Source organism: Triticum aestivum, chromosome 3D (genome assembly GCF_018294505.1).
Source record: "Triticum aestivum cultivar Chinese Spring chromosome 3D, IWGSC CS RefSeq v2.1, whole genome shotgun sequence".
NCBI lineage: Eukaryota > Viridiplantae > Streptophyta > Magnoliopsida > Poales > Poaceae > Triticum > Triticum aestivum.
This window is the reverse complement of record NC_057802.1, coordinates 432,974,233-432,981,871: the sequence shown is the minus strand read 5'-3', so window position 1 is coordinate 432,981,871 and position 7,639 is coordinate 432,974,233. Positions and strand designations below refer to the sequence as shown.

General features: G+C 44.9%; 1 pseudogene across 1 annotated transcript; it reads left to right on the top strand.

Moving 5' to 3' along the window:
• Positions 1–1,618: 1,618 nt before the first annotated feature.
• LOC123079409 (autophagy-related protein 18f-like) lies at positions 1,619–7,598 on the top strand (annotated as a pseudogene). Its single transcript, XR_006437954.1, has 8 exons — positions 1,619–2,454; positions 3,409–3,870; positions 3,942–4,358; positions 5,024–5,260; positions 5,363–6,187; positions 6,286–6,452; positions 6,639–6,976; positions 7,296–7,598. The product of XR_006437954.1 is annotated as an autophagy-related protein 18f-like (transcript).
• The last annotated feature ends 41 nt before the right edge of the window (positions 7,599–7,639 follow it).

Sequence of the window (7,639 nt, the reverse complement as noted above, 5' to 3'; positions counted from 1 at the left end):
ATATATGGGATAGTGTTTGATCTTCGGAAGGGTTCCAGAATTCACCGGAAGGAGTTCCAGATGTCTCCCGAAATGTTTGGGTACAAAAACACTTTATTTGGGCCAAAGGGGAAAGCCCACGAGGCTTTTGGAAAGTGCAAAAGGAAGTTTTGCGGAGACCAGAGGCTAGACGCCAGGAACCTTGGCATCTAGGGGGTAGACGCCGGGAACCCTGGCGTCTAGCCCTGGAGTCTGAGAAGGACTCTTGCCTTTCGGGGAAAACCGACTTTGAGGAGGCTTTTACTCCAAGTTTTGACCCCAGGGCTCAACATATAAATAGAGGGGCAGGGCTAGCACCAAAGACACATCAAGAAACACCAAGCCGTGTGCCGGCAACCCTGTCCCCTCTAGTTTATCCCCCGTCATAGTTTTCGTAGTGCTTAAGCGAAACCCTGCGGAGATTATTCTTCACCAACACTGTCACCACACCGTCGTGCTGCCGGAACTCATCTACTACTTCGCCCCTCTTGTTGGATCAAGAAGGCGAGGACGTCATCGAGCTGAACGTGTGCTGAACGCGAAGGTGCCGTACGTTCGGTACTTGATCGGGACGGATCGTGAAGGTGTACGACTACATCAACCGCGTTGATAAACGCTTCCGCTTTTGGTCTACGAGGGTACATGGACACACTCTCCCCGTTTGTTGCTATGCTTCTTCTAGATAGATTTTGCATGATCGTATGATTTTTTTTTGAATTACTACGTTACCCAACACGGAGAGCTCCTTCTGCTCGTTGGAGAGGCCGTCCCACAGGGCTTTGGAGCCGGATGCCATGGCGGGTGAGGTGCATGAGGAGATGGAGAGCAAAGGTGTGGTGTGTGTTTTTTGCCCAATGCGTGGCCACGTTAAATACCGGGTGGATGCGAAGCGCCAACCAGAGAGGTGTTTAATGCCGTCAGGCACATATGACAAATTGTGGCACCGACAATAGTAACAGTACCTTTGAATTTTAGTGATTAGGTATTTATTAGAGAACGTTCTGTCATTCTATTGTCAAATAAATGGGGCGGCAAACACACGGCATCAACGATCCAGATGCATACTTTTTCTGTGAACAGTGGTATCCCTAGCCCACCAGGGTCTAAGTCCTGGTGCTCGCATTATTTCTGGATTTATTTCAGGATTTTCGGCGATGCGCTTTTAGTGGGAGGAGACGTGGCGCCTACGATGACTTCGTAAATCTTAAGATGATATTTTGACTCAGTCTCTCGACGGTGCTCATAGAAATAGGGTGTGCGTGTGTGCATTTATAGGGGTGAGTGTATGCGCGTGTACTGTGTTAAAAAAATGCATACTTTTTCAAACGAAGAAAAAGATGCATACTCATGACAGACCGGGCCAATGAGCCCACCTAGCGCGGTGAATCGACCCACCGAACCCGACCGTGCCAGGCAGATCCGTCGGACGCGAAGGAGAGGACCACACGACACGAGATAGAGAGCTGGGAAGCGTAGCCGGCGAGGCAACGACGACGCGAACGTAGTCGGGTAGGCCAGATAATCGATCCCCGTTACTACTCGTTAACCTCGGCTCCCTTCCTTGGCCGCCTCGTCTTCTCGCTTTCTTGCCGCATCAAAACTCCACACGAAGCCAAGCAAAACTAGGAAACGCCAACCGGCTTCGCTCCACATCATTATTATTATTTTCCGATTCGATTCGAAAACTCAGCGGAAGCAGCAACCGATTTTTCAATATTTTTTCACCTAATCGATCCCACCTCCAGGACCCCGTCCGTCTCCGTCCCCTTCCCTTCCCTTTCCCACACGGCCAAAGGAAAAAAGAAAGAACAGGGCTCAAAACCGCAAACCCTCGCTTTCTCCGATCGAATTGCTCGCCCGACCACCACCAGTTCGCCGGCCTCCCCACCACCAGTCCTCGCCGCCCCATCCAGGCCTCCCGCCCCCCGCGCCCGCGCCGATTCCCCCAACACGCGACCTCCGAGCTCGGCCATGTCGCTCACCTGAGGATACGGTTGGTGGGCTGTTTCTTGCAAGAGCCTCCTCCGAGCCCCAAGAGAAACAGCCCGGGGGGACCTCAGTCGCCGATTCGATCGTCGCAGCGCCGCCGCCGCCCAGGCCAGGCCAAGCGAGCGTTCCGTCTAGGTTTGGTTTAGCTTGCAGGCCAAGGCTCCGTTTCGCATCTGAGGGAGAGGAGGAGCGGTGGTGGTGCCTGGTGGCGGTAGCGTGCACGGGTCCCTGGTTGGGCTTGGCTTGGGCTTGATGCGGAACGGCGCGCAGGCTCCTCGCGGCACCGGCGGCGGGGGCGGCGGCGGGCTCTTCTCCGCGCGCTCGCTCTCCAGCTACATGCGCATCGTCTCCTCGGGGGCGTCCACGGCCGCCTCCACGCTGCGCTCCGCCGGCGCCTCGCTGGTCAACTCGATCGCCAGCCACGACGAGGATGCGGGCCGCGACCAGGTTCCGCCCCCACTCCCTCTTTCGATCCTCTTTTTCTTTTTGAATTTTTCCGCTGGTCGCTCCTCAAGCATAGCAAGTGTTGGTTAGATTGCTAATAATTGGACACTAGTATGCACGATTTTAGTTGTCCCACGTGTGCATTAATAATGGTAACCGATGCAAACGGAGCAAAAAAATTAATTGTGGCCGGAAGGAACTGCCAATTTTGTTCCTCCACCAGAGCTGCACAACCGTATGTGGCAATTTTGGTATTTATTGTTAGTGTCGACGCATTTATGCTGAGCACCATATACCCAACTGCTGATGTTTGCATCGTGTACTTGCTCTTTTGGCATGTTATATTGTAGTAGCTAATATCTAGCAGAAATGCAAAGTGTCTGATGAGTAGACGAGCCGCAGATGTGGAATCATAAGAGTTATCATGATTCATGAATATACAAGCTAGCTTTGAGTTCTGGTTGCAATTATCCGGATCTGAAATGTTCCTGTTGGGACAGGTCAGGACACTCTGACAATGCATATTCTAAATCATTCCTTGTGCGTGTAAAGTTGTAATGATACATTCATTATGCACAATGAATCTACTAAAGGATATGGGAGTGTGAGTTGTATTCTGATTTCTTAACCTTTTGACATTGTAACACGACATTTCTTGTAAAAAGGGCTAATCGGAAAATTTGCTGTGTCATTAACCTTGAATATCACCATATTATGTATTGAAATATACTTTATGTCAAGAAAAAAGTTGTTCCTGATCTTGAAACTGATGGTTAGTGGTTCATACCGACAAGTATCATTGTGTTATAGTCAGTATTTTAGATGCTTAGCATTTCCATGCAAAGTGTATAGGCTTGTAATCTTCTTGAATATATGATTTGATTCTTATAATCCTCATAAGTAATAATATCTCACTGTGAAAATGTGCTAATACATGTCCTCTGATGTGATTTACAGGTACAATGGGCTGGGTTTGATAAACTTGAATGTGGGGGTGACGTGCTGCGACAGGTTTTGCTGCTAGCATACAGATCAGGCTTCCAAGTATGGGATGTTGAACAAGCCGATGATGTAAGACAGATAGAATCAAGACATGATGGTGCTGTTTCTTTCATACAACTGCTGAAGAAACCAATTGCCTCTAAGAGAGGTGAAGACAGATTTGTAGATGCACGGCCATTGCTGGCTCTTGCTGGTGGTGGAACTAGCACAGGAAGTGCAAACGGCCATGATGCCAATGGCCCTGGCTTCAATGGAACTAATGGCACTTACCATAATAGTGGCAGTGAAAAACTGCCTACCATCGTTCGCTTTTATTCGCTGAAGGACCACGGTTATGTTCATTCAATGAAGTTCAGATCAGCTGTTTATTCCATAAGGTGCAGTCCTAGAGTTGTAGCTGTTTCTCAGGCTACTCAGGTATGCATACTTCCTGGTTCTAAATCGGTGTTTGGATCATGGATGATCTTAATGGAACAAACCTTTTGCAGATCCATTGTTTTGATGCTGCGACATTGGAGCTGGACTATACACTTCTTACCAGCCCTATACTTTCACCGATTTCTGGTTATGGCCCACTTGGGTTAGGTCCAAGATGGATTGCGTATTCTGGGAGTCCAGTTCCAGTTCCAAATACAGGCCGTGTTAGCCCTCAGCTTCTGAGCCTGTCTCCCATAGTTCCGCCTCCTGGTTCAAACGGCAGTGTGGTTGCATACTATGCAAAAGAATCAAGCAAGCAATTGGCTGCTGGCATTGTGACGCTTGGTGATGTTGGCTATAAGAAGCTGTCCAGGTATTATTCAGACATGATTCCAAATGGTAATGGTAATATAAAGCAAGGGAATGCTGGCTTCAAAGCAAATGGAGTAACAAATGGGCATACTATTGACAGTGAATATGCAGGAACGGTACGTTATTTATCACAGCACATATGTTCTTCATGAACTCTCTTATCCCTAAGGTGGTAAACCAGTCGGTTATGGCATATGGGATACTCTATTATGTTGTCTCCACATGCGAATCATACATACAATGACGAATTTTAAGACCGTTAGGGACCTAATAACTGACGTGACTGTGGGTAACAACCTGACAATGTGGTTGGTATTCCTCACGAGTATCGTCTGCTCCATGCAACCCTGTGTAGATGCCGTGCAAAACTCATGGTTGTGGCATATTATTTACCATATAGAGACAACATAATAGAATGGCTGTCTATATTCTAACCCCCTGAAAAGATTTTGTTAATCTGCTTTATTCAGAAGATTATGAAAAGTTCTGTTTCCTTGTAGCGATGTGTAGTTTTTTCTCGAACCTAAAATCTAAATAAAGTAGGTAGTTTAGTAGGACGGGTGGAAAGTAAATCCCTCCTGCCTTTGGTTGGCGTGGGAATCAAAGATAGTAGATGGATGGGCGTTGGATGACAAAACCTTGCCCTCTTCGATTAAGTTGAATTACTAAATTGTGATTAACTTCAAACATGTGTCTTTCTACAATTATATGTGCTATCTGCTATGTTTGTCTTATGTACTTCATGAAATGTGACATAGATGCTGTTCCCTTTCAATGGCAGGTCATTGTTCGAGATATTGTATCTAAAGCAATGATAGTTCAGTTCAGGGCACATACAAGTCCCATTTCAGCACTCTGTTTTGATCCCAGTGGAACTTTGCTGGTGACAGCTTCTATTCATGGCCGAAACATCAACGTTTTTCGCATTATGCCTTCTGTGGATGGGAGTGCATCAGAAGATGGTCCAAATGGTGCCTACGTTCATTTGTTTAAATTGCAAAGAGGCATCACCAATGCGGTAAGCTGGCATTCATATTTCATTTTCTGGCTAAATGCATTCGTATTACTTAACCATTTCCTTTATATTTGATGACTTATAACAATATGACCTTTATGATAGGTCATAAAAGATATCAGCTTTAGCGACGACAGTGAATGGATACTGATTAGCTCGTCGAGGGGAACAAGTCATTTCTTTGCAATATCTCCATATAGTGGATCCACAAGCTTTCGCTATAGTGATAACAACCTTGCAGAAAATAATTATGTTGTGGATTCATCAGTTAAGCATGCCACTCATTGGTCTCAAAACGCAAGTCCCTCTTTGAGCCTTAGTCAGAAGATGCTTTCTCTATCTGGCCCCCCTGTCGCATTATCTGTTGTTAGTAGAATAAGAAATGGGACTAACTTGTTGAAGGGTGCTGTCCATGGTGCTGCAGCATTTGCAACAGGTGTTTCCAGTCCAATTTCTGGTGCTATTGCTTCAACATTTCACAACTGCAAGGGTGGTGTTAATTCAGATGACAGTTTGCTTTGCATGAAGTATTATTTACTAGTTTTTTCTCCTTCTGGGAGTATCATACAGTATGTTCTCCATCACTCAGCTGAACCAGATTCTGGAATTGATTATCCTTCAGATGCCACTTATGGATCTCAAAGAGAAACTGACACAAGATTTGTTATTGAACCTCTTCAGAAGTGGGATGTTTGTCAAAAGAGAAATAGAAGAGATACTGCTGAGAGTAATTTATATAATGATTTTGACAGTGGTGAAAATAATAAAATTTTCCAGAAAGTGGTCCGGAAAGGAACTAGTATCTATCCATCCAATGGTGCTGCTACTGAAAGGCTGAAGCTTAGCGCTGATGAAAATCATAATTATTATATTTCGGAGAGTGAACTGCAGACACATGTTGTGCAGATTCCAGTCTGGTCAAGATCCGGGGTACTTCTTTTTACCTGTTTTCGTCCAATACCACATTTGTCTTTTATGTTTTCTATGTTTCTGCATTCATAACACCTGTGTGTTAACCGGTGGCCCAGGTGCACTTTCAAGTAATAGGGAGCGACACCTTAGAAGCATATGCCACTGATAACATTTCAGGGGAAATCGAAATTGAAAAAGTCCAGAGTTATAATGTGGAATCAAGGTCAAAGAATCTCATACCGGTCTTTGACTCACTTCACACATCTAGGTTTCAACAGACAAGGTTTGCTCTAAGCTTACATTTGTGCTTGGTGCTTTATGTTAGTGATTGTGTTAAGTTAGTCATGTAGTACATCCATCAGGTTGATAAAGGCTGATAAATCTTCCTTATATAATGATGATGGTGTGTTGATGTTATTCAATTTTGATCATTGTGCTAATTTCTAATTCCCTTCTTTTTTACCTTTAGGGTGAACACACCTGATAGTAACAGAAGTGGGTTGCTGCAGCGACATAAGTCTGGATTTTCAGCAGATGGTAGACTCTCTTCCAGAAGCAGTTGCAGTTCTTTGGATTGCATGTCTGAAGTCCCAAATAGTTCTGATGATAACAGTGTTGGCCAATATTTAGTAGAAGATAGTGCTGCTGCTGCTGCTGTAAATAAGAACTTGAACGTTAACCACCAAGCCGAGCTTGTAAATAACACTGAGAGCCTGAACACGGAGGCCCAGCTCGAGTTGTAAATAGCAAAGACGATTGTGAAGATAGTGAGCTACTCCCGGACTTATGCCAGTGACGATATCAAAGGTAAGCACCACAGCACTTTTTTCTAAGCACAGGCATACATATTAAGTTGTTTGAACTTCTGAGGTAGTGTGTTGCATTGCATCTGAATAATTGAGCTTAAATGATGTTTTGGATCTTCTCAATTCTTAGCACATATTCCATGGCGTTTCTTCTGCACTAATAATATGTGGTGCTCGATCTCCAAAAGTAAAAATAAAAATAAAAATAAAAAGTGGTGCTCAACATATATTGTATATTGCTGTGTCGTTTTAGGGTGCTAAAATTGCTTGAACCATTTCGTTTGGAAGTAATGGTCATAGGCTGTTGGCATGCCTTGCAGATGATCACTGGTGATGGTCCTGGTGGAGGAGCTCCTTGAATCGCTGAAGTCTTTCCCGTGCGTGTGTAACTGTTAATTCTTTCATTTCTCCATCTGGAGTTCTTGGCCTCTCTTCTGTAGTACTCCACTATTTATAAGCATTCATGATAAGTTTACCAAGGAAAGGATGAAAGGGAGGTCGAATTATGGCCCTGCGTGTATGGAAGCCCTAGTGATGTGAAGTTGGGGTTTCTATCTTACAAGAACTTGTACATAACGAGATTGTTCATTCCATTTTCAATAATAGCCCTTAATTTGTGAATATTTATGTGCATATGTGTCGGTGGCAACTACTAGAGATTTCC